Below are 27595 nucleotides of genomic sequence, written 5' to 3' on the forward strand. Positions count from 1 at the left end.
AGTTCAAAGGTGTGTTTTTTGATGTCTTGATGGAGGATCTGAAATCTCGAGCCATACCCACACAACACCGCAGAACACTGCATTCCTACTAGAGAATCAAGAGAGAGGGGAGGATGGAGGGAGCGACGCAGCTTGTGTCCACCATTGGGCAGCTGGTGGGCGAGGAGTACCGGCAACTCCGTGGCGTCGGCGGCCAGGTGGCTGAGCTGAGAGACGAGCTGGCCACCATGAACGCCATCCTCCGCATGCAATCTGACGCCGAGGAGGGCTCTATGGACCACTTCATCCGGGAGTGGATGAAACAGGTGCGCGAGCTGGCGTACGATTCCGAGGACTGCGTTCACCTCTACATTTTCCGGATCAGGTGCCGGCGCAGCGACGGCCTTCTCGCCTGGTCCAAGCGCATGCTTGCCACGATTTTTCCTCGCCGTCGCCTAGCCGCGGACATCAAGGAGCTCCGCGCCCGTGCCGTTGCCATCAGCGAGCGCCATGCGCGATATGGCGTCAGCCGAGAGGCACTACGTCGCTCTCCTTTAGCCACCGCGCTGGCAACACCGGCACCTGGGTCGTCATCCGCGGATGCGCTGCGCCCTGCCAACGACCATGACCAGTTCGTCGGCATGACGGACCAGGCTAACGTCCTCGCCGAGAAGGTGCAGGCGGAGGATGGCCATAGTATCAAGGTCTTCTCCATAGTGGGTTTTGGAGGGCTAGGGAAGACTACCCTTGCGATGGAGGTGTGCCGGAAGCTGGAGGCCAAGTTCCAACGTCAAGCGCAAGTATCTGTCTCCCAGACGTTCGACGTGAGGAATGACCTGGAGGGCCTGCTGAAGCGCGTAATTCAGCAGATCCTGAAGCCCAAAGCTGACAATGAGGAAGGCATCAAAGTAGAGGATTCGCTCACCCAGAGCGACATCGACCAGATGAAGGTGGACGAGTTGGTCCTCAAACTCAAGAATAGCCTCAAGGACAAGAGGTACGGATGAACACACACTTTGTCTAATTATCACTGCACATTACGGCCGTAGTACTTACGACTATACTATCTCCGTTTTAAGGAATAAGGCGCCCAAGTTTTACGAGTTTTTTTGTTTGACCAAGAATAACTTCAAATAGATAAATATTGTTTGTATGAAATTAGTATCATTCAAAATTATTTTTCAATACGAATCCAACGATACTATACACATATAATATAATCAAGATTTTGTTGCTCAATTTTTATGGTCAAAGTTCGTCTTGGAATACGCGTGCGCCTTATTCTTTGAAACGGAGGTAGTACTACCTATCTCATATATTTAGTCAAAGTAAGGTTTTATAAATTTGCCAAATCTTATAAGAAAAAAAAATGAAAATGCACCAGACAATTTTTTTTTAACAGTCCCTTGTTTTATGAAACTAAGGTCACTTAATTGATAGATGTTCAAGTTTGCGAAAACTCTCTTTGGAGGCCAAGCTAAACATAGCTCGGTATCTCCACCGCTCGTTCTTGGTCGCGATGCAGGGACGGAGCCAGGGGTGCTGGCCAGGGCCATGCCTCCCCCCCTAATGATGGAAAAAAATTCTGAAAACTCTTTGTATTGTGTTGAAAATATGTAGAAAAGATCTAAATTCACCCATATGCCTCCCTCCAAGCAAAAAATATATGTTGTTCATTTAGCCCCCTCGTATTTAATTCCTGACTCCGTCCCTGTGGCGATGTGTGCCACAGGTGTATTCGCATACTGTATTTTGCTATATCTAGGTTTTCTGGAACACGTATTGCAACCTGCACATGAGTTGGCACATCAGTTGGCTCAGGTACTGTTGGGCTGATCACAGCAACAGGCCAGTGAGGCCGTTGTGCCAGCCGACTATTGTACATGGGCCAGAATGAGCCACCTCACGACCGAAGATGGGTCACGTGCCAATCTTTGTAAACGTTTAGGTAGCCTTTTGATTGGCTTGCTGATTCTACACGCACACCCGTTCAATACCCAACCCACATGTTTTTCAGTGCGACGGTCACGCTCGCCTCGCCTCTCATCCGTGCCACACAGACCGAATCGACCGCCTCAAGGCATCTCCAGTGGCTGACCCATCGAATTGTGTGCTATTCAAATCAGTTTGCGCGGATATGCGGAAACCCATTCGTTCATCAAACTTGAAACCGGATACGTCATGCGCTACCATGAACGGCGCCGGATTGAGCGTTTAGATGCCTTCGCTTCGTACCGTGTTTGGAGCACGTCGCTCTCTAGTCACGCCTCCCAAACGCGTTACCCAAACGCGTTACCCAAACATTAAAATAACTTTTTTTTTGCATTTTCATTTCATTAGAGAGAAGGAACATTACACAAACTAATACGTAGTTTGGAATATGGTTGAAACATTGCAAAATAAGAAAACCTAACTAGTGTTGGTCTCACGGGTTTCGTGTGTTCGCTTCCAAGAAAGAACAATCTCAGACACTCTTAGTCACCCAAACTGGAAAATCCAGCTGGTTGCGAGAGTGCCCGGTTGTTGTTCTCCGATGCGCATGAAGAACATCCAGAAACCTACACTAGTATCGTCAATTGGTCGGCGGTCATCTTCGCTGCAAAAAAAGAAAACTTGCCATGTTCAATCATTGTCTTCGTTGTCATCGATGTGGTAGTGCCGGTGGCAGGACGTGTCGTCGAACACCTTCACGCTCATCTCCTCGCCGTCTTGGTAGCAGAAGTTGAGCACGCAGCCGGCTTGGAGGTCGTGGGAGCGCGAACTTCTCCCAGCCGGTGTGGAGGCACATCTTGTTGCGCCCGTCGAAGAGCAGTTCCACCGGCCACCGAAAAAAGCCACAACTAGCCTCCCACAGCGACAACGCGGCCGGCTCCTTGCCGGCGATGAACTCGGCGAGCTTGTCCGGTAGCCTCTGGATGCCGAGTGGGTCGCCATTGAGGACGACGATGAACTCGAACTCCCATCCCCCCTCGGAAGACGGCGACAACGACCGTGGAGGCGTTGCTGCTCCAGCACGGCCGCCGCGGCCACGGCCACGACCTCGGCCTCGACCTCTACCAGCCATGGATTGGCCCTCGAATCCTAAGATGGTGGTGGCTAGGGTTGGGGAGAGAGGCGCTAGGGTTTGTGTGAGGGTGATGCGCGAGCGCCCCTTTCTATACGCCGGAGGGACGCGAGGGAGCGGTGACGCGCATTAACGTCGGCATGGAGAGCTAGGCACGATAAGATATGTCGCCGCGCCTTTCTGGAAACTGCACCTTCGCTGCGCACCAATAACTTCCGTCGCGAGGTAGGCGACAATTGGGCGTCGTTCGTGTGTCAATGATGTATCGAGCCCGCCACTCCCCGCCTCGTTTCACGCTCTGTCCGGCCCGCCGAAGCCAGACAGTGTATTGGGTCGCGCCGGGCGGAAAGGACCTTTGGGCCGCGCGACTGGAGCCGATAAAACGTTTGGCGCACCACAAAAACTATTGGGGCCGCTTTGGGGAACGCGACTATAGATGCTCTAAGGCCTTGTTTGGTTGTCGGCAAATCCAACCGGTTTAAGGTGTATTGAGGTTTATTTTGTCGCATCTAAATTAAAATCCTTTCAGTACGCTCTAATGGTATGTTCGTTTTGTTGGGAAAGAATCTAAACGTGAAACTAATTCAGGGATTCCAGGCTTGGATTTGGTTGTCGGCTTTCAGTATGCTTTAGGAAACATGACTAGAGATGCTCTAAGGCCTTGCCTTGTTTGGTTGTCGGAAAATCCAACCGGTTTATGGTATATTTTGTCCCAACTAAATTAAAATCCTTTCAGTACGCTCTAACGGTATGTTCATTTTGTTGGGAAAGAATCCAGACATGAAACTAATCCAGGGATTCCAGGCTTGGATTTGGTTGATCCCGTTCCTTCACCTAAATCCCCATTAACCCCTATCCAACCCTTTTCATAACTTGTGTGTTTCAAAATGGTTCGGTTAATCCTTGCTAGGCCACAAGTCGTTCTTGGCTTGCTCACTCTTGGTTGATCTCCATGGGTTGTCCACCGGCAAAGGACACAAGTCAGAAAGAAAGGTGAGGGCATGGAAGCGATGTTAGCCTATGATTCTCTCTCTCGATTCACACTTTAGGATATGATTCAATACAATAGAATGTCCGAATCAAACCCCAAACTACCAATCCCGAAAATTAGCACCCTCAACTTAGCGTTCCCGGCCAGTTATTGCATTTGGGCAGTTTCCAAACAGGGATTCATATGACGTGGCCAGGGCTTCTCATCTCTTTCTGACTGACATCAATGGACCACATGTCGTCATCTTTTACCGCCGACCCTTCTTCTCTTTCCCGTATCCAAATAAGGGCACGCACTGACCCCACTTATCCATGCGTCGATTGTGCCCTCCCATCGGTGCCCTCACTTTCCTCATCGGCGTTCTTCCCTCCTCCTCTGACTTTCCTCCCTCCCCGGCGTTCCCTTCCCCGTGGGGCGCCCTCAAAATCGCGCGCAGCCTAGACCTCCGGCGCGCGGCATGGAGCTCGACAGTGGGACATGCAGTGCAGCGCACAACCACGAGATCGACGGGGATTCCAGCAGCGCGGCGCGCACTCTATTCTCCTTTTCGCGCTGACCATTCGAGAGAGCAGGGACATACGCAGAGATCAAGCAAGTCGAGTCCCTGCCGTGATGCTTTGTACATTTCCCATAAAAACAAAGATACAGTAAAGCTACCTGATAGCAGTTGCTATACTAAGGGCATCTCCAGCGGCGCGACGCATTTCGGACGTCCGAAATGTCCGTTTGCGTCGCGCGGCGGACGCAAGACAGATCGTTTTTGTCCGTGCGTCCGTTTGCACCTAGGGGTGGCTCCAGCGGCCCGATGCATTTCATTTGCGTCAATTATGAAGTTTCGAAACAACAAAATAAGAAATTCAACAAAGTCATACTTATTACATTTAAATTTTTAAAATTCTACATGAAAATAAGATAGTATTTCTCTAGGCATGATCTTCATGGCCAGCCAATGTCCACTGATTCTCAATCAGATCCGTCTGCAGTTGTTTGGAGACGTTCTCGTTAGTAACTTCTACATTGATATGTAGATACTCCTGCCAAGATGAAGCTCCAGGAAGTGGCGCCATCGGCTCACCTTGGAATTCCCAGTGGTTCTCATTGCGGCAATCAGGACACTCGTTCTCAACGATCATGTTGTGCATGATCATGCAGCATGTCATCACCTCATGCATGGTCTTCAACGACCATGTTCTTGCCGGGTGACGGACAATTGCCCACCGAGCTTGGAGCACACCAAATCCGCGCTCCACATCTTTCCTGCAAACCTCTTGCATCTTGGCAAACCTTCTCGTCTTCTCGGAGTTTGGATTACAGACAGTCTTCACCAATATGGCCCAGTTAGGGTAGATGCCATCAGCAAGATAATATGGCTTGTCATATGCATTTCCATTGATCTCATAGCTCACCCAGGGAGTTTTGCCTTGCATGAGCCGGTTGAAAACCGGTGATCGGTGGAACACATTGATGTCATTGTTGGAACCGGCCATGCCAAAGAACGAATGCCAGATCCATAAATCTTGAGATATGACAGCTTCAAGAATGACAGTTTTTCCCTCCCCATGCCCGATGTACGCACCCTGCCATCAAAATGGAAAGTTTTTCCACTCCCAGTGCATGCAATCTATGCTGCCAATCATTCCTGGGAACCCTCTAGACTCGTTGATAGACAGGAGCCGCCTTGTATCCTCAACAGTTGGCTCCCTACAGTAATACTCTCCGAACCCGGTAATCACGGCTCGGCAAAACCTGTACATGGCCTCAAGGCAGGTGACAAGGTGTTAACTTGTCAATGCCTACGGGTTGTAGACTAGGGTTTAGTTGGAAGTAGAGGGCAAGTGGATCTCGAAGGTTTCAGCCGAAAAGTACTCGACGATTATGAAAACTAGGGTTTAAGAGACAATGATTCGATGCTTTCTTTGTCCCTCGACTCCCCCTTATATAGGAGGCGGAGCCGAGGGATTCATATTGTACAAGTTACAGAGTCCGGGAGGGTTTCTAACCCATCCCGCAAGATTACAAATAATGCTTCCTATTACAACTCTAGCTTTCCTTAATAATATCTTGGGTTTCCGAACCTTCTTATTCTTCGGGTAGTGGGCCTTCAGTAAACCCCGGGTACTATCTTCGGCAGGCCCATTTGGGATGCCTATGTCAGCAGGTGCTCTCACCCATTCGAAGATACTCATCGAATATATCCGCAGCCATTCCATATGAGAGCATGCGAATAGCCGTAGAGCATTTTTGGTAGGAGGTGAAGCTTAGCGCACCTGTTGCATCGGGCCTGCATTGGAAGTATGGGTCGTAGTTTCTGACGGCCGGTAGAATGACCAAGAATAGGTCCCTTGACATCCTGTACCGGCGCCAGAACAGTTTTTTTTGGGAACACCGGATTGGTGAGGTGGAAGTAGTCCTTGTGGAGGCGGGCCTGCCCTTCCACTGTTGCGCGGCAGGTTTTTGGAGCTCCCCTTCACAGAGCCCTAGTGCTCCGGCCTCGGGTTTGAGGTGAACTCGTGGATCATGGAGGCCGCAATAGTTGCCAATGTCTGCGTCGACTGATCGGACTCCTCATCCGAAGAGGAGTCGACGGCCTCCGCGCGGAACTTGTCCAACATCTGCCACACGTCCATCTGCGTGGGTACAAAGTGCGGATCAATGGCCGCGCACAATGATGCCAAAAACACGAGTAAGAAACCTACCGACGCAATTGACCGAACAGGTCGTGGGCGCCGCGGAAGGGCGGCGCAACCGGGAGCGTTTGGCCCGAAAACAGCCGGCAGGTACGCGGCGGAGCCAAGGCCGAGTACGATCCTGCTCTCCCGCGCGGCGAGAACGGAGCCTACAGCGCCTACTGCGGCGCTGCGGCGGGATGACGGCGGGTGGGGTTGGGATGGTGGCGTCGCAGTAGGGCAACAAAGAAGGGGAAAAGCAGCAAATCGAAGCGGTCGATTTCGCTGTCCCTGACTTGCGGACCGGGTAACAAACGGAGGACGCTCCGCGCGACCGCCGAGCGTCCGCGGAGACGCAAACCTGGCGCATATTTGGGCCAGGTTTGCGTCTCCGCGGACGGCCCGGTCACTTTGTGTCGCCCTGCTGGAGCAGGCCCCAGACGCATTTCCGGTCACGACGGACGAAAACGGTCGCTCAACGTCCGTTTGCGTCGCGCCGTTGGAGATGCCCTAATAAGCTAGCTATGATTTGTACATGTACTAATGTGAATATACTTTAGAAAATAGTCTAGTTTAAATACAACAGAGAAACATGTGAAGGCTAATATTTGGGTCGACCCAACATACACGTTGGGTCAACGAGGCCGTTAACTTTTTCTGAATGGGTCGACGTACCCATGACCTCGTAAATTAGCCTCGAGGCTAGAAGGGCCAGGTACGGGTAGGCCCATTCCCATCCTGATCGTCATTACTAGGAAGGTAAAAGGCAATAATGAGGGCTAGGATGGTGTTGTGGATATGCTAACTAACTAGGTATACCGCGACATGCTCTTAATTCTGGTAAGCATGGGTGACCTAAAGATGGTGGTGAGGTCTATGGCTCGACCGGGACGGCCTAGTTGCCGGAAACTTAAGAAGGAAGGATCCGGTCCAAAGATAAGTTGTCAGATCCAGCCCATGGTGAAGGTCAGTTGGATCCGGGATGTGCACAACAAGAAATATCCTGCGTAGTTTAGGCTTTGTCGTATTCGGTAGGATCTCTACCTTGTAACCCTAGATCCGTAGCCTTTATAAGCCGGATCCTGGAAGCCCTTGGGGCAAGAAACAACTCATAGTAAACGCGCATATGTTGCCTTATAGTGAATTATAGAAGCACGTAGGATCAGTCGTTGTTGCAAGGTCTAAAGCTGGGTAACTCGTGAGACCCCGCCCTGGTGACTCATCGCCCCATAGCTCCCCATCGCACTCCCCTCAGTGAGGCTTCCCTCACCGGAGTACCATCGAATACGCAACGACAGTTGACGCCCACTATGGGGCCAGCGGCGTCGGGAGGCCAGATCCGAGTGGATCCGCCTTAGCACGCATCGGTGACACCATCACCATCGGGCGTGTCCTCTATGCTGGCAACATCCCCATCGTCCCCAACTACGAGTGTTGGGTTTCGGCCAAGGACAACTCTGTCCACTATTCTGTCATCCCCTTCGGCGGAATTCACATTTTCATCGGCGAAACTAGCCGCTCTGTTTGCCAAATCAAGCCCGCACAGACCGTTGAGCAGGACACATTTGCGGAAGATAGATCTAGGCATGATTCTCCTTTGGTTGGACCCACCTTAGATCGGAAAATTCAAGACCCAACCAAACCACTCCTCAGGTGAACTTGACGATGGAATACCCAGCCGCCTAGCCTTCCTAGGTGTTAGAGAAGCAAAGGTGCCACTTCGTCTACCATGTTGGATCTATGTCTGGAACCACTCCCGAGGGGAACGCATGATTTGACTAGCCCGTTGTAGCAGAAGAGAACGATGAATCCATCTTGGACGCTTTTAACCTCGAACTCGATGAAGTTTCACCCGATGAATTTGGAGGAATACGAGGAAGCACTGAAGGTGTAGAATGAAGAGCTGACAGCAGTTGACCAACATTCGTCCGCCCAATAGATCTATGAGACCATGACGGAGCTAGCAGGGGAATGAACCACCAACACGCCGCCCAACCCAGATCAGGAACAAGAAGCAGCGCGGGAGGACGAAGTCATGGATAAAGATGGTCGGAATAACACCGCTCCACCACAGACCCAATTTCCATCGCAGCGCGATACGTTACCACCCAGAACCGTAAGCACCTCTGCACCATTCCGCAGCGATCATGATAGATACATAGAGCTCTTGGTCATGCACATCACGTTGGACCGTGTACGGGAGGTAACTAGGCTTGATGAAATGTGAGGAACTCCTCACGAAGGCCAAGAACATTGAGAAAACCTCTTAGGTAACCTTGGACTTGCAGCAAAAAGCCCAGCTAGCTTACAACAAAGCTAGCGAACTCTAGAAAAAAATCATCACAAAATACAAGAAAGTGCAGGAGCTAAAGAAGAAGAGGCGTAGTGACAATGTCACCACTCATCACCTCGGCTTTGGCACCACCCAACCTAAGCCCAAGAACAATCGTCAATGGTATCTAGACCATAATGGGCACGAAGTGATGGCAACACCGAAGGATAATCTGGCACTTGCAAAAAACCTCCTGGAAGAGTACGAAGATCTGGAGGCAATTGATGAGGCCATGTATATCATGGAAAAAGCATTAGAACAATAGTCAAAAGCAGATACCTCCAAGAGGCTAGGTTTCGACCCCTACGCTTGCATGTCTAATGCACACAAGCCGGATCCAAGAGACAATCAGTCCCGAACCGGATCCACAGAGCGACGGAGGAGAGAAGCAAGGAATTGCAAGGACCCTATTGTAGTATACTCGAGCACAAAGGACAAAGGAAAGGACCCCATGTACAAAGGTGCTGACAAGTATCGCAACCCTCTCCGCCACCACATGGCACCACTATACCACTTCCCAGGCACCTTGGCCAAGACGGAAACCCCCATCCCCCATGGGTCGGGAGGAATCAACATCCGTGGCAACATGGAACCAAGGGGTGATAGATACAATGGTCATGGCGAGCACATCGCAAGAAGCCAACACAATGCTGGCGGAAACAATTAGCAAGGTGATGATGGTCGCAGGGACAACCGCAAGGAAGGAAGCAAGCAAGATGACAGAGATTCCTAGTGCGGAAACTCCAAGAGGAGACCCCCACGCCGCTCATCATCACCCTCTAGAGGAGCTAGAGGCGGCGGAGGCAAGAGACCGCCAGTCATTCTCCAACACCCCCTAGCCACAAGGGTGGAGGAAGCGACGGAAGCACGCAACCCCCACACCTCCCTGACACCGCCAAGAAACAAAGGAGGAGGAGGTGGTGGAAGCAAAGGACACCGACGCACGCCACCCCTCGATGATGGAAACGGTCGGTACGACACTCGTGAGCGCTTGAACACCTACATATAAGATTATGTTGGCCCACGATTCTTCGGAATCCGGATCCGAGAAGCAAAACACCCCTAGGGGATTCAACTTTCGGCTCCCCAGCAGCCTGAAAGTTTACGATGGCGGGGAGAAATCCAACACTTAGTTAGAGGATTTCTACGGCGCAGTTACCTTCGCTGGAGCAACTCCCAACCTTGCTTGTCAGATGCTATGGCTATACCTTACAGGGCCGGTGCGCTAATGGTCAGAGGAACTCCCGGAGAGCAAATTGGTTTGACTTCTAGGAGACATTCAATCAGTACATAGAAGGAACCTACAAGTTACCTTTCACCTCCTATGACCTGCAGAAGTGCCAACATAAGAAAGGGGAATCCTGCAGGGACTTCCTATCCCGCCGGTTTGAGATGAAGAACTCCGGCTCTAGCATAGGTAATGAAACAACAATTCTAGCCATCATTGGCGGACTCAGTAGAGGAACACTTCTATGCCACACGTTGACACGTGAGCATTACTCTCGAACCCTCAGCCTTAATGGTATGATCGCAACTGCCAGTGCTTTTGCATCAGCAGATGACGAAGCTCGTGGTTCCCTCCAAGCTACAATAGTCCCAAACAAGCCAAAGAAGGGCAACAACAACAAGCAGAAAAATCCGCGTGTCGATCAACTGTAAGAAGGACCCGACATGGTGGCCATGGTGTTCCAGCAAGGGAGCCAAGGGGGAGATCGATGCCGCGGTGGTGGAGGCGGAGGCAGCAGGGGCTAGCAGCACAGTGACGAGGTCACGACCGTCGGATCCCGTCCTCCCAAAACTTATGAAGAGTACAAGGATATGCCCTGCTTGGCTTACATTGACGCCAATGAAAAGTCCACACACACCAACCGCAACTGCAAGTTCGTCAATGACCTCAAGGGGATCTGGAAGCTGGCTACAAGTGCGCCCAGAAAAACCATTCACATGGAAAATGGGGAAAACATAAGGAAGAGTCTAAGGAAACAAGTGACATTGATGAGGATGAGGCTTCGAAGGAACCCAAGGGAGATTCCAAAACTAATTCCAAAAATCCATACAACCAGAAAAGCGCACCTTGTTATCACGCTTTCATTGGAAGGCCCACCATAAAGGCTAAGAAATCCACCGTGTAGACTTTAAATGTCACACTGCCACAAGTACCTCAATACGTGAATTGGTCGGGAAAACCAATTACCTGGACACGTAAGAACACCCGGAGCTCATCCCTAAGGAGCACTATGCCCTAGTAGCCAACCCTGAGATCGATGGTTATGATTTCTCCAAGTACCTCATGGATGGCGGAGCCAACTTCAACATCATGTACCTATAAACTTTGAAGAAGATGAACCTGTCGAAAACTCAGCAGAAGCATAGCAACATCGAGTTCCATAGGGTGGTTCCGGGTATGAAAGCAAACTGATTGGGTAGCATAACACTTAGTGTGGCCTTCGACGATGTAAACAGTTACCGCGAAGAAAGGATCACATTTGAAGTTGTGCCCTTCAAGTGTTCCTATCACGTGATCTTCGGCAGGCCAGCCTACCACAAGTTCCATGCAAAGGCATGCTACATGTACAACAAGCTCAAGATGCATGGACCGAATGACACCATTGCCATTCAAGGCAACTACAGGAAGGCTCACGAGTGCGAGGAAGGAGAAGCCACGTTTGCAGAATCTATCCTCAACGCCCAAGAGCTAAGCAACATGAGGCGCTAGGTTGATCCGGCTAAGATGCCCACCCTCAAGAAGTAGATTTCCGACCATAATCCCTCGTTCAAAGTTGCAGAAGAAACCAAGAAGGTGAACCTTGTTGATGGAGATTCCTCCAATACCACCAGCATTGGAGCAGCCATGGTCCCGAAATAGGAAGACGCGCTCGTCGAGTTCCTCCGCATGAATAGAGACATCTTCACATGGTAGTCATCTGACATGTCTGGAGTACCTAGGGAACTCGCCGAGCACTCACTCAACATCAACCTTGGCGCCAAGCCAGTGAAGCAATCTTTGAGACGCTTTGGAGATAAGAAACATCGTGCCCTATGAAAGGAATTAGCTAAGCTTTTAGAAGCAATTTTTTTAGAGAGAGTTATCCATACTAACTAAGTCGTGAATCCAGTCCTTGTACCCAGAAAAACACTGAAATATTAAGAACGTGCATTGATTATTCTAGCTTGACCAAACACTGTCTGAAGGATCCGTTCCCCTACCTTGCATTGACCAAGTCATTGACTTGACGATAGGGTCGGAACTCCTTTGTTTTCTTGATGCATATTCTGGGTACCAATAGATCTGGATGCGAGAGTCCGACCAATCGGTACACATTGCTACATTACCATGCCTTTTGGTTTTAAAAAACGCAGGTGCTACCTACCAGCGTATGATGTAGCGTTGCCTCCACGACTAGATTGGTCATAACATGCATGCCTACGTCGATGACATTGCGGTGATGTCCCGCAAAGGGAACGATCTCATTAGCGATCTCCAGGAAATCTTTGATAATCTTTGAAAGTAGAAGATGATGCTAAATTCGACCAAGTGCATCTTTGGCGTGCATGTCGAAAAACACTTTGGCTTCATCGTTTCACGTTGTGGCATGGAAGTGAACCCGGAAAAAATCTAGGCTATCCTCAACATCTCAATACCAACTTGCCAGAAGGACATACAACGACTCATCAACTGCGCCGTGGCAGTTAGCCATTGTTAGTCGACTTGGCGAGAAGGCACTACCATTGTAAAAGTTACTAAAGAAAGCAGACAAATTTGTTTGGGATGATGCAGTTGATACAACACTCAAGGAGTTGAAGAATACGCTCTCCTCCGCACCCGTTTTGGTGGCTCCTGGTCCATCGGAACCAATGTTCCTGTACTTGGCAGCCTCAAATAGGGTCATCGGCGTGGTCATCATGGTGGAAAGGAAGGAAGAAGAGCATGAGTATGGAGTCCAGCGACTAGTCTACTACGTCAGTGAGGTCTTGACGAAATCCAGACAACATTACCCTCTCTTACAGAAACTAGCCTATGGAGTTTTCCTAGCTAGTCGGAAACTGAGGCAGTACTTCCAAGAGCATCCACTCACAGTCATGAGAAAAGCTTTGCTGAATACCATCATCAACAATTCTGACGCAATCAGAAGAGAGGCGAAGTGGGGCATTGAATTAGCTGTTTTCGAGATAAACTACAAACCAAGGGATGCCATCAAGTCACAAGTTCTAGCAGATTTCATCGCACATTGGATTGAAGCACCTTCCGACACGGCGGTGCCGGAACCAGAAGCCTGAGTCATGCACTTTGACGGATCCAAGCAACATCAAGGCTCGGGGGCTGGTGTTACCCTGAAGTCACCAGCCGGAGAGGAACTGACATACGTTCTCCAGAGCCACTTCCATGCTACAAAAAACATGATGGAGTACAAAGCCCTTCTACACAGATTGCGTATCCCAAAGGACATTGGAGTCAAGCACATCATATGTTGCGGAGATTCCGACCTAGTAGCATAAAAAGTGGCCAGAACCTGGAACGCCAGGAATTTCGTCATGGCAGCATATAGAGAGGAGGTTGACGAGATGGCCAAGTGTTTACTCAGGTACAAAGTCATGTCCGCCAGAAGAGATGATAACAAAACAATGGACATGCTATCCAAGCTTGGATCCGGCTGGAAACCAATTTCGCCCGGAATCTTCCTTGAGCATCTTCGGGTACCATCGGTCCAGGGCGTAGATCCAGAAAATCCAAAACCCGCAAGTCCTCCGACCAAAGAGATTATGATCGTGGTTCCGGCATGGACAAATCCATACATGGATTACCTAATTGATCAACAATTGCCAAAAGATGAAGTTCTATGGAGGCAGATTATCCTAAGGGCAAAGTGATGGGTCCTTTGCATGGAAGACAAAAAAATTCTACCGCAAAGGCGAATAAATCAAAGATCCAATCTATGGAAAAGCCAAGATCTAATCTATAAGATCAGAGCAACGAGAAAGAAGAGAGACTAACCCTCGAAGATCCAAAGCCTTAACGAGATCAGATCTCGTGGTTGATGTAGACGAACGTTCCGGTGCTGCAATCCGGCAGCACTTCCGTACTCGGTCACACATACGGTGTCGATGAAGTCCTTCCTCTCCCCATTCCAGCGGGTAGCAGAGGTGGTAGATCCCCTCGGAGTCCCAGAAGCACGCCGGCGTGGTGGTGGTGGTGGAGGAGAAGATCCTGCAGGGCTTCGCCAAGCCGGTGCAAGAATATGAGGAGGAGGAGGAGAGGTGGCGGCTAGTGTTGGAGGGAAGGGGTGGGATGTGACCCCTACCCACTCCCATCTTTATATAGGGGGAGGGCCGGCCAGGGTTTCCTTGGCCCCTCCTCCAGGCCCTAGGGCTAGCGCACCAAGAAGGAGGGGGCTTACCCCCCAAGTCTTTCCCCCTTTAGGGTTTCCCCAAAACCCGGGGGGTTGGCCAGCCTGTGCATTGAGGTTGTGGTGCGCCTAGCCCATTAGGGCTGGGATGCACCCCTCGGCTCATGTGGCCCCTCCCGGGGTTGTGGGCCCATAGGTGGCCCCTCTAGAACCTTCTAGAAGTTTCCTAGTCTTCCACGGAAACATTCCTGAAATTTTCTGAACCCCATAAAATAACTTTCCTTATATGAATCTTATTATACGGACCATTTCGGACCTCCTCGTGATGTCCTGGATCCCATTCGAGACTCGAAAAAACATTCGGTCTCCATCTCATATTTCATATCTACTGTACGACATCGAACCTTAAGTGTGTCACCCTACGGTTCGTGAACTACGCAGACATGATCGAGACTCCTCTCCGATCAATAACCAATAGCGGGACCTGTAGATCCATAATGTCTCCCACGTATTCAACGATAACTTAGTGATCAAATGAACCATTAACATACGATACCAAATCCCTTTGTCGCGTGATACTTTACTTATCTGAGGTTCGATCATTGGTATCTCTTATACTTAGTTCAACCTCATTACCGACAAGTACTCTTTACTCGTACTGTGGTATGTCATCCCTTGTGACCTAGTCACATGCTTGCAAGCTAATTGAATGACATTCCACCGAGTGGGCCTAGAGCATATCTATCCGTCATCAGGATGGACAAAAATCCCACTCGTGATCCATATGCCTCAGCTCATACTTTCTGAATACTTAATCCCATGTTTATAACCACCCATTTACAAAGTGGCGTTTGATGTCATCAAAGTACCCATCCGGTGTAAGTGATTTACATGATCTCATGGTCGAAGGATTAGGTTACTATGCATCGAAAGCTTATAGCAAGACAAACTTAATGACTTGATGTTATGCGACACTTATTATGGGGTGTGTCCGTTATATCATTCTTCTAATGACATAACCTTATTATTAACAACATCCAATGTTCATGATCAGGAAACCTTGATCATCTATTAATCAACAAGCTAGTTTAACAAGAGGCTTACTAGGGACTCTTTTATGTTTACATAACGCACAAGTATTAATCTTTCCGGTTAATACAATTATAGCATGGGATGCAAACATTTATCATAAACACAAAGATATAATAAACACTTTATTATTGCCTCTTGGGCATATCTCCAACAGTCTCCCACTTGCACTAGAGTCAATAATCTAGTTTACATGGTAAGGTACCTAACACCCAATTGATCCGCCACATTCAGATCAGTGTGTACTTTGCAAATATTTATGTCACCATCTTCGACATACTCGTGAATCACATGAAAACGTAGCTTGATATGTTTCAGCTTCTTGTGTGACCTTGGCTCCTATGCATTGGCTATGGAACCCATGTTGTCACAAAAGATGGTCATTGGGTCCAACGCACTAGGAACCACACCAAGCTCAGTAATGAACCTCTTCATCCATATCGCTTACGATGAAGCCTCCAAAGCAACTATGTATTCAGATTCAGTTGAAGATTTTTCCACCATGCTTTGCTTGGCACTCATCCAGCTCACTGCTGCACCATTCAAAATAAACATGTACACAGATTGAGACTTAGAGCCATCTGGATCAGTGTTCCAACTAGCATCGGTGTAACTGGTTACATCGAGCTCTTGGTCACCTCCGTAACAAAGAAACATATCCTTAGTCCTTTTTAAGTACTTTAGGATATTCTTGACCGATGTCTAGTGTTCCATTCCAGGATCACTTTGATATTTGCTGGTCAAACTAACAGCATGTGCGATATCCGGTCTCGTACATAGCATGTCATACATGATAGAGCCTACAGCCGAGGCATAGAGGATCTTGTTCATCCTTTCTCTTTCTTCTGTCGTAGCCAGACTATGAGTTTTACTCAAAATCTTACCTGGTAACATGGGCAAGAACCCTTTCTTGCTTTCATCCATTCTAAACTTCTTTAGAATCTTATCCAGGTATGTACTGTGTGAAAGCCCCGTTAGACGTCTTGATCTATATCTATAAATCTTGATGCCTAAAATGTATGCTGCTTCTCCAAGGTCCTTCATTGAAAAACATTTATTCAAATAACCTTTGACACTACTTAGAAGTTCTATATCATTCCCAATCAATAATATGTCATATACGTATAATATCAGGAATGCTACAGAGCTCCCACTCACTTTCTTGTAAATACAAGCTTCTCCAAAAGTTTGTATAAATCCGAAGTCTTTGATCATCTTATCAGAGCGTCGGTTCCAACTCCAGGATGCTTGCTTCAGTCCATAAATGGAACACTGAAGTTTGCATACCTTGTCAGCATTTTTAGGATCGACAAAACCTTTGTGTTGTACCATATACAACTCTTCCTCAATATCACCATTAAGGAACGCCGTTTTGACATCCATCTGCCAAATTTCATAATCGAAAAATGCAGCGATGCTAACAATATCCTCATAGACTTTAGCTTCGCTACAGGTGAGAAAGTCTCATCGTAGTCAACTCCTTGAATTTGTCGGAACCCTTTTGCGACAAGTTGAGCTTTATAGACGGTAATATTACCATCAACATCTATTTTTCTTTTGAAGATCAATTTATTCTCGACAGCCTTGCCTCTATCAGGTAAGTCTACCAATGTCCATACTTGGTTATCATACATGGATCCCATTTCGGATTTCATGGCCTCTTGCCATTTATTGGAATTTGGACTCATCATTGCTTCCTCATACGTCGCAGGGTCTTCATCATTGTTGTCCACAATCATGAAATTGAAGGCGGGGTCATACCAATCAGGAGTGGTATGGACCCTCGTCGACCTGCAGGGTTCTGTAGTAACTTCGTTCGAAGTTTCATGATCATTATCATTTGCTTCCTCTCTTATCGGTGCTGGCGGCACAAGAACATCTTCCAGTGCTGCGCCACTCTCAAGTTCGAGAGAAGGTTCAGTAACCTCGTCGATTTCTACTTTCCTTCCAGTCACTTTTTCGAGAGAAAGTCCTTCTCAAGAAAGGTTCCGTTCTTAGCAACAAAAACTTTGCCCTCGGATCTATGATAGAAGGTATTCCCAATTGTTTCTTTAGGGTATCCTATGAAGATGCATTTCTCCGCTTTGGGTTCAAGCTTGTCAGGTTGTAACTTCTTTACATAAGCTTCGCAGCCCCAAACTTTAAGGAATGACAACTTAGGTTTCATACCAAACCACAATTCAGACGATGTCGTTTCAATGGATTTAGATGGTGCCCTATTTAAAGTGAATGCGGCTGTCTCTAATGCATAACCCCAAAACGATAACACTAAATCGGTATCTAATAGAGTTCAATTAGGATGTTCAGACACACCATTCCGCTGTGGTGTTCCCGGCGGTGTCAACTGTGAGTATTCCGCATTTCTTTAAATGCATGCCAAACTCATAACTCAGATATTCGCCTCCGCGATCAGAACGCAGAAAATTAATCTTCTTGTTACGCTGATTTTGTACTTCACTTTGGAATTCCTTAAACTTCTCGAAAGTTTTGAATTTCTATTTTATAAAGTAAATATACCCATATCTATTCAGATCATCCGTGAAGGTTAGAACATAACGATAACCACTGCGTGATGCTACACTCATTGGACCGCACACATCAGTATGTATTATTTCCAATAAGTCTTTAGCTCGCTCCATTATACCAGAGAATGGAGTCTTAGTCATTTTTTCCACCAGACATGCTTCGCATCTATCAAGTGATTCAAAATCAAGTGATTCAAGAATTCCATCAGAATGGAGTTTCTTTATGCGTTTCACTCCAATGTGACCAAGATGACAATGCCACATATATGTAGAATTTTCATTCAGTTTAATTCGTTTAGCATCAATGTTATGAACATGTGTATCACTACTATCGAGATTTAATAAGAATAAACCATTCATCTCAGGTGCATGACCATAAAAGATATTATTCATATAAATAGAACAACCATTATTCTTTGACTTAAATGAATAACCGTCTTGCAATAAACAAGATCCAGATATAATGTTCATGCTTAACGCAGGCACCAAATAACAATTATTTAGATTTAAAATTAATCCTGAAGGTAGATGTAGAGGGAGCGTGCCGACGGCGATCACATCGACCTTGGATCCATTTCCAACGTGCATCGTCACCTCGTCCCTCGCTAGTCTCCGTTTATTCTACAGCTCCTATTTCGAGTTACAAATGTGAGCAACCGACCAGTATCAAATACCCATGCACTACTACGATTACTAGTAAGATAGACATCAATAACATGTATATCAAATATACCTTTTTCTTGACTTGGACGCCCTTCTTGGGGCAATTGCACTTCCAGTGCGCATCACCCTTGAAGTAATGGCACATAGTATCAGGCTTAGGGCCAGCCTTGGGCTTCTTAGGAGGCGCATCGGCTTTCTTGCCGCCCTTCTTGAAGTTGCCCTTTTCCTTAGGTTTGCCCTGCTTCTTGAAACTGGTGGTCTTGTTGAACATCAACACTTGGTGCTCTTTATTTGTCTCCACTTCAGTACTTTTTAGCATGGAGAAGAGTTCAGACAACTCTTTATTCATGTTCTGCATGTTTTAGTTCATCACAAAGTTCTTATAACTAGGTGGCAGTGATTGGAGGACACGATGAATACCCAACTGGTTAGGAATCACAATTCCCAAGTCATTGAGCTTATTCGCGTGCTCAGACATCTTGAGCACATGCTCGCTAATGGAGCTACCCTCTTCCATCTTACAACCAAAGAACTGTTCTGAGGCTTCATAGCTTTCCACGGTCGCATGAGTTTCAAATATTGTTTTGATCTTACGGACTATCTCACAAGGGTCGTGGTTTTCAAAACGCTTTTGAAGCTTTGCCTCTAGGCCGTACAGAAGGGCACACTGAACTGTGGAGTATTGAGTCTTTCGAGTGAGGTAAACATTTTTTACATCATCGGGAGCAGTTGCTGCAGGTGGGGCACGTAGCGGTGCATCGACACATAGAGCCGTTGTCCAGCAGTGAGGATAATCCTCACATGACGTATCCAGTCCGTAAAGTTGCTTCCATTATTCTTAAGCTTTTCTTTCTCTAGGAACTGATAAAATTGATGGTGGGGGCGCCATATCTACAACATATTTGCAAAGAGTTTAGACTAAGTTTATGATAAATTGAGTTCATTTTAATTATTAAATTAACTAGGTGAACTCCCACTCAAAACATCCCTCACGTTGCCTTAGTGATTACACGAACCAAATACACTACACCTCCGATCTTCACGAGAGAAGATATAGCTTCAAAGGCGAACGTTCAACATGTTCATCATATAATTCATATGACTCATGCTCTACCTTTCGGTATCCCGTGTTCCGAGACCATGTCTGTACATGCTAGGCTCGTCAAGGTTAACCATAGTATTCACATGTGCAAATCTGGCTTGCACCCGTTGTATGCACACGTAGAATCTATAACACCCGATCATCACGTGATGCTTCGAAACGACGAGTCTTAGCAACGGTGCATACTAAGGACGAACACTTTATTATCATGATATTTAGTGAGAGGGATCATCTTATAATGCTACCATCGCGATCTAAACAAAATAAGATGCATAAAGGATTAACATCACATGCAATTCATAATATGTGATATGATATGGCCTTTCTTCTTGTGCTTTTGATCTCCATCTCCAAAGCACGGACATGATCTCCATCATCACCAACATGACGTCAAGGTCAGAGGCGCCGCTTCATGGTTGTCCATCACTAATAGCAACTATAACAACTACTTGAAATAAAGCTATTACATGATGAATAGACACACATGTCTTAACAAATTTAAAGACAACCATTAGGCTCCTACCGGTTGTAATTATACAATAATGATTATCTCATACATCAAATATAGTCACAATCACATAGCCATATCACATCACATGCCCCTGCAAAACCAAGTTAGACGCCTCTAAAAAGTGTTTGCATGTTTTTACGTGGTTTGGGGCTTTCGAGTAAGATCCGATCTACCTTTGAACAAGAACCACAACGCTGATACAAGTGTTGTCAAGTGTAGATTTTAAATTGGATCTCAACTATGATGGGAGAAACTAACACCCGTAAAGTCACTTATGCAATACAAGTTGCATGTCAAGCGTGGAGCAAGTATCATGAACGAGGTCATGTAAGGTTAGCCCGGGCCGCTTCATCCCACCACCCCGCAAGATGCAAAGTACACAAAAAGCAAGCGACAACAAAAGCACCAACATCCACAAAACCATTGTGTTCTACTCGTGCAACAGATCTATGCATAGACACAGCTGTGATACCACTTATGGGTCCTTTGCATGGAAAACAATAAATTTCTACCGCAAAGACGAATAAATCCAAGATCCAATCTATGTAAAAGCCAACATCTAATCTATAAGATCAGTGCAACGAGAAAGAAGAGAGACTAACCCTCAAATATCCAAAGCCTTAATGAGATCGGATCTCGTGGTTGATGTAACGATCGTTCCGGTGCTGCAATCCGGCAACACTTCCGTACTCGGTCACACATATGGTGTTGATGAAGTCCCTCCTCTCCCTGTTCCAGTGGTCAGCAGAGGTGGTAGATACCCTCGGAATCCCAGCAGCACAACGGCGTGGTGGTGGTGGTGGAGGTGAAGATCATGCAGGGCTTCGCTAAGCTGGTGCGAGAATATGAGGAAGAGGAGAGATGGCGGCTAGGGTTGGAGGGAAGGGGTGGGCTGCGCCCCCTGCCCTCTCCCCTCTTTATATAGGGGGAAGGCTGGCAAGGGTTTCCTTGGCGCCTCCTCCAAGCCCTATGGCCGGGGCACCAAGAGGGAGGGGGAAACTTACCCTCAAGTCTTTCCCCCTTTAGGGTTTCCCCAAAACCCTAGGGGGTTGGCCGGCCTAGGCCTTGAGGCTGTGGTGCGCCTGGCCCATTAGGGTAGGCTGCACCCCCTTGGATTAAGTGGCCCCTCCTGGGGTCGTGGGCCCATAGGTGGCCCCTCCGGAACCTTCTAGAAGTTTCCCAGTCTTCCACCGGAAAATTCCAAAACTTTTTTGAACCCCAAAAAATAACTTTCCTTTTATGAATCTTATTCTCCGGACCATTCTGGACCTCCTCGTGATGTACTGGATCCCATCCAAGACTCCAAAAAACATTCGGTCTCCATCTCATATTCCATATCTAATGTACGACATCGAACCTTAAGTGTGTCACCCTACCGTTCGTGAACCACGCGGACATGATTGAGACTCCTCTCCGATCAATAACCAATAGCGAGACCTGGAGATCCATAATGGCTCCCACATATTCAACGATAACTTAGTGATCGAATGAACCGTTAACATACGATACCGAATCCCTTTGTCGCGCGATACTTTACTTATCCGACGTTCGATCATCGGTATCTCTTATACCTAGTTCAACCTCGTTACCGACAAGTAATCTTTACTCGTACCATGGTATGTCATCCCTTGTGACCTAGTCACATGCTTGCAAGCTAATTGAATGACATTCCATCTAGAGGGCCCAGAGCATATCTATCTGTCATCAGGATGGACAAATCCCACTCTTGATCCATATGCCTCAAGTCATACTTTCCGAATACTTAATCCCATATATATAACCACCCATTTACGAAGTGGCGTTTGATGTAATCAAAGTACCCATCCGGTGTAAGTGATTTATATGATCTCATGGTCGAAGGATTAGGTTACTATGCATCGAAAGCTTATAGCAAGATGAACTTAATGACTTGATCTTATGCTACGCTTATTATGTGTGTGTATCCATTATATCATTCTCCTAATGACATAAGCTTGTTATTAACAACATTCAATGTTCATGATCAGGAAACCATGATCATCTACTAATCAAGAAGCTAGTTTAACAAGAGGCTTATTAGGGACTCTTTTATGTTTACATAACACACAAGTATTAATGTTTCCGGTTAATACAATTATAGCATGGAATGCAAACATTTATCATAAACATAAAGATATAATGATAACCACTTTATTATTGCCTCTTGGGCATATCTCCAACACAAAGTCCTACACAATAATCAATGGATAGCTCTACAAGCGGAGCACATCCGAAATTTTCCATAAGTGTGTTTGCAACAAGATGGCATTGAGATACTTAAAGAGAAATACCTAGGTGATTACAGACATCGTGCTGCTCCTAAGTCCCTCGTATCCAAATCTTTCTGACATGGTTTCTTCTGGTTGACTGCTAACAAGGACGCGGAGGACATTGTCGAACATTTTCATGGGTGTTAGCTAGTTCTATGCAAGACAACCCCACGATACCTATCATATGGTCGTTCGCAGTCTAGGGGCCCGTTGGAATTGGATCTAGCATGACGAAATTATATGTGGTAGCCTTGAATGTCGCCAGCATTGCTCATCCGCCGGCTAAAATAATTTTGCAGGAAACTACGTTTTGTGTCGTCCAATGATGCCGAGTGCGACCTAAACAAAAGAGGATACATTGATGACATTGTCTTCGCTGTCGACGCACTTGCTGGCATCTGATGCTTGTGCATCATCGACGACTACATCCTCTGCGGAATACAAGGCCTTGGTATCGTTGGTGAAATGGCCGCTAGAGCCCGTAGACCCGCCCTTTTCTCGAGCTTCCTATACAACTCACTGCCTTGTCACCACAGCCATCCAAATCTCAGCAATCTCGTTGGTGGAAAAAATATGGAACACCCATTGTGCGGCCTGCTTTCTTACCTTTCTTCTTGGCGTGCAGCCATGCATGTAGCCAGTCCTTCCAGAGAGTCTCGATGGAGTCCTCCACCACGTGATGCATTGTTGCTTCCTCACACCGAGCCAACACGATGGACTCCTCTACCGCTATATTGTCCTGGCAGGTTCTCCGTCTGCATCCCATATAGCTCTTCCTCCTCTGGAGTGTGCCCCTCCTCCGAATCAGGCTCCATGAGGTCGATGCCGCTTCCTCTACCACCGTGTTGTAAGTAATGCTCCTCCTCCACATAAAAAGGCGCAATGTCGATGTAATCCAGAGTGGATTCAGAGGGAGGTATGGTGCATGTGTGGGGAAGTCTCTGACAGGAAGAGTGAGCCACATATTTTATATGCAAGGACATAAACAATGTGAAAATTTTGAGATTGCATTTTGAACAAAAGGGATACAAATACGGGAAGATTTCACGACCAAAATATTCTCAAATGTTTTTTAAGAAAACCATAGTTTGTGGCAGTTACCTAAAATCATCTGTGGTTTGGTGCATTCCAAACGATATGGCAAACGAAAGTTGCATGTGATGTATTATAAAAAGTGTGTTTCACTGTTGGTGCCTTATGGTCTACTTGTAGGAAAAAGCCGGTTAATATCAAATAAAGATATTGTTTCTCCATATATATGGAGTTTACAGGCTTCCCCCGGACCTCCTCTCCCCCGAGCTAACCCTACCTCCTCTCCCGCCCCCCTCTCGGGCGGCGGTGGAGGATCTCCTCCCTCCCGCGCAGCCGCCCCTCAGGCCACCGGCCCGCAGGCCACCGCTACCGCCGGGCCCAGTGGCGGTGGCGGCGCCCCTTCCGTCAAAGACGAGGGCCGTGGCGGCGATCCATGGGAGGTGATGTGGTGCCAGTGGAGGAAGCCGGGAGGCACGGCTGCTTGGCCAGGGCCTGAAGCCCTTCATCGGTAGCCGTGGTGGAGTGGGTGGAGCGGTGGCGGCCTTCGCCCCCGGCGGCGGTTAGGCGGTGGTACGCATGATCCAAAACCACCACCTGAAATATATAACTTTACAAATTAAAGAAAACAAAACAATATCTAAGATATTTGACTACTAATATAGTTCCTAATTCTTGTCGAGGAGATGTAGATGACATCCTCATTTCCGGTGGACAATGTTGCCGCTACAGGCCTTGGCATCGTTGGTAGCCGCGACATCCGCCGGCCATCTCCATGCAATCTATGTCTTTCTTGTGCTTGTACGCGAAGGATGCCAACAACACCTCCTATTTCTCGAGCATCTCATACTCTTCATCCTTGCATACTGCTTAGCCACCTCCTACCGTTCGAGCTGGGGCGACTCATCCTACTCCACGCAATCATCGCATCCTCGCCATCCTTCAAATTCCTTTTGCATTTGTCGTTGGAGGAGGACCAGCCGAAGTACGAAGGGGATTAACCGGCTTGGTGGTCTGTCACCGGAAGGGAATACTCCTCCTTTCTCATCAGAGATGCTTGCTCCTCCCCCGCCACCGGAGATGTCTGCTCAAGACAACACCGCTGCGCCGGTGGGGGCTGCCAGACGCAAAAGAGGCGAGCAGTCTTCCTGCTACGAGCCATGTTGAAGTGTTTGTGGCTACCGTAGAGGTGGCGCATGCCAAAAGGGCGGCAGCGCCGGGCTTTATGTAGCGGAACCAAGGAAGTTGAATCGTCCCCGACGTTTATGTGACATGTGGAGGAAGGCACATGCGTCGAGGAAATACCAGGAGGCCAACATCCGAAAAGTTCTACACAAGACTTCTAATAATTTATTACTTTTTGTGATGGTGAGAATAAAAATACGATTGGGACCACCTTCTTTATTAGGAAGATCGATAGGTCTCCACATCGCCGACCGTCGGCTCCCAACAGTAGACCGCAAATCTCAGGGGGCACCACCAACACTGCCCACACCACACGACGATGAGAGGTTGAGCCGTACCAAGTTCCACGAACCAGGGGTCGTCCGCCATTGCATACTTGTGAAAAAATATGTTCCATGCACACCTCCGTTGTCGCAACTATTGAAGGTCCCCGGAATACCACCGAAAGTGGATCCCGCAGCCAGGGAGGTGGCTTGTTCTTTGTCCTCATTAGCCCTGACGTCATAGCGCATCTCTAATGTTTTTTCTAGAAAAGATGGATTAGACATCTTCTGAAACATTACATTTTTTAAGGCATGAATAATTCCCATTTCTGCACGTACAACTGTTACTAACTCGAGCATGCACATCATGAAACAAGGTACCTAATTGTGATCGATGATGTATGGACAATAGAAGCTTGGGATGCAATCCATGACAAGTTGCCGGATAACGAGTGTGGAAGTAGAATAATTGTGACAACTCGGATAGATATAGTGGCTAAAGCATGCAGCAGTATAAGTAATTACATCTATCATATCGAGCCCCTCAATTCAGAAGACTCTGAGAGGTTGTTCCTCAGCAAAGCATTTGGCTCCTTGGATGCCGTTTGCCCCAAAGAGCTTGAAGTGTCAATGAGCGACATTTTGAAAAAATGTGGTGGGCTGCCATTGGCAATTGTTAGCATTGCATGCCTTTTGGCACATCATAAATCGTCGGAGGAAAAAAATATGTGGGAAAGAGTTTCCAAATCGATTGGATCTCACATGAGCCTTGAGGGGATGAGGCAGATAATCACACTCAGTTACAACCATCTGCCTTATGACGTCAGGGTTTGCATGATGTATCTTAGCATTTTCCCGGAGGATTCTATTGTGAACAAGAACCAACTCTTGCATAAATGGATTGCCGAGGGATTGGTTGCGGAGCAGCGAGGATTGACCTTGATGGAAGTTGCCCAAGCCTACTATGACGAACTTATCAGTAGGAGCATGATTGTTCGTGGTCCGGAGGAAATCAGCAACGACGGAAACAGGGAGACATGCCGAGTGCATGACATGTTGCTTGAGGTCATGGTGTCTAAATCCATAGAGTCTAACTTTGTTAGCCTGGTAGGTGGGCAGTACAAAGGGATGACGTACGATAAGATTCGCCGCCTCTCCATCCATGGTGAAGAAGAGAGAACCGTGGGCTTGTTATCCAAGAAAAAGGGTTTGAGAAATGCGACGATGGAGATGGACGTGCAACATGTCCGATCACTGACCATGTTCGATCATCAGGGGCACAAACTGCTTGATCGACTGGCTGAATTAACGCTGCTAAGGGTGCTTGACCTGAATGGCTGCAAAGGCCTAGAAAACAGGCATATGGGGGATATCTGCCGATTGTACCTTCTAAGGTACTTGAACTTGTGCGGAACAGACATCAGTGTGATGCCTCCGGAAGTTGGCGAGCTGGAGCATTTACAAACAATTGATGTGAGGGGCACGAACCTTAAGGAGCTGCCACAAACTGTGAAGAGGCTGGAAAAACTTGAGCGCCTGTTTTTCACCAACAAGCGTACATGGAACTGTATGTGGATGCCGCCGCGGGGCCTGTCCAAAATGAAGGCCCTGCGTGAGGTGGTTAAACTCGGTATCAGTGACGATATTGAGGTTGTCAAAGAGATTGCTGAACTGCAACAACTGCAAGTGATGTGCGTCTACGTCGACTCCTCTCACTCCACCGAGGAGATCCGCCAGCAGCTTGCCCTCTCCCTGAGCAAGACATACTCCCTGCGGTTGCTCAACATTGGACAGACTGGTTGGGTTGGCAATACATTGGAGTTTCTGCATCACCTCCGCTCACCACCACGGCTCCTTCAGTACATCAGGATCGCTGGCGGCATGAATGGTATGCCGGCATGGATCGGTTCACTCACAAATCTGCTAGAATTTGAGCTTTCATGGACATTCCTTGTTGATGACCAACTGTTCGACGTTCTGTGCAAGTCTCCCAGCCTGAAGAGCATCATTTTGCAGCTTAATTTCTGCAAGGGCAGAGAGCTCGTTGCACGCACTGCACACAACTTCAGCGCGCTGACAAACCTGCAAGTGACCCTTGCTGATGAATTTCCCAAACTTCTGCAATTTGATAAAGGAGCCATGACAAAGCTCGAGAAGCTTTCACTGCTAATCGGTGACAACAGCAACAGATTTGTTGGCATCGAGCACTTAACAAATCTCAAAGAAGTGCAGCTCCATGGTAATAGAGAACACTCTGCAATGAAGCTTGCCCTCAAGAAGATAAAGGCGGAAAACGAGAGTCGGCATCCCAATGAGTTCAAAATTACAGTGAGATACGAATGATTACTTTGTTTTCTCACTCTACTTGCTGCAAGTTCGCCAAATTCGTATGTTATTCGTTTTCATACACTTGTTACTGAAGCGTTTTTTTCATTGTTCGTCAATCTAGCGCGTGGTGACATCAGTTTAAACTTTGACCCTAGTTCTCTGTGGTTGATTCTTGTCATGTAAACTGGAGTGTCCAGCAGTTTAGACCTTGTGTTCTCTTGGATGGTTGTAATAA

At 47.5% G+C, this 27595-nt stretch overlaps 1 pseudogene; it reads left to right on the plus strand.

Annotated features, from left to right (window-relative positions):
* The first annotated feature begins 113 nt into the window (after positions 1 to 113).
* LOC124664943 lies at positions 114 to 27375 on the plus strand (annotated as a pseudogene).
* Positions 27376 to 27595: the final 220 nt, after the last annotated feature.

The sequence above is a fragment of the Lolium rigidum genome, chromosome 6, assembly GCF_022539505.1.
Source record: "Lolium rigidum isolate FL_2022 chromosome 6, APGP_CSIRO_Lrig_0.1, whole genome shotgun sequence".
Classification (NCBI taxonomy): domain Eukaryota; kingdom Viridiplantae; phylum Streptophyta; class Magnoliopsida; order Poales; family Poaceae; genus Lolium; species Lolium rigidum.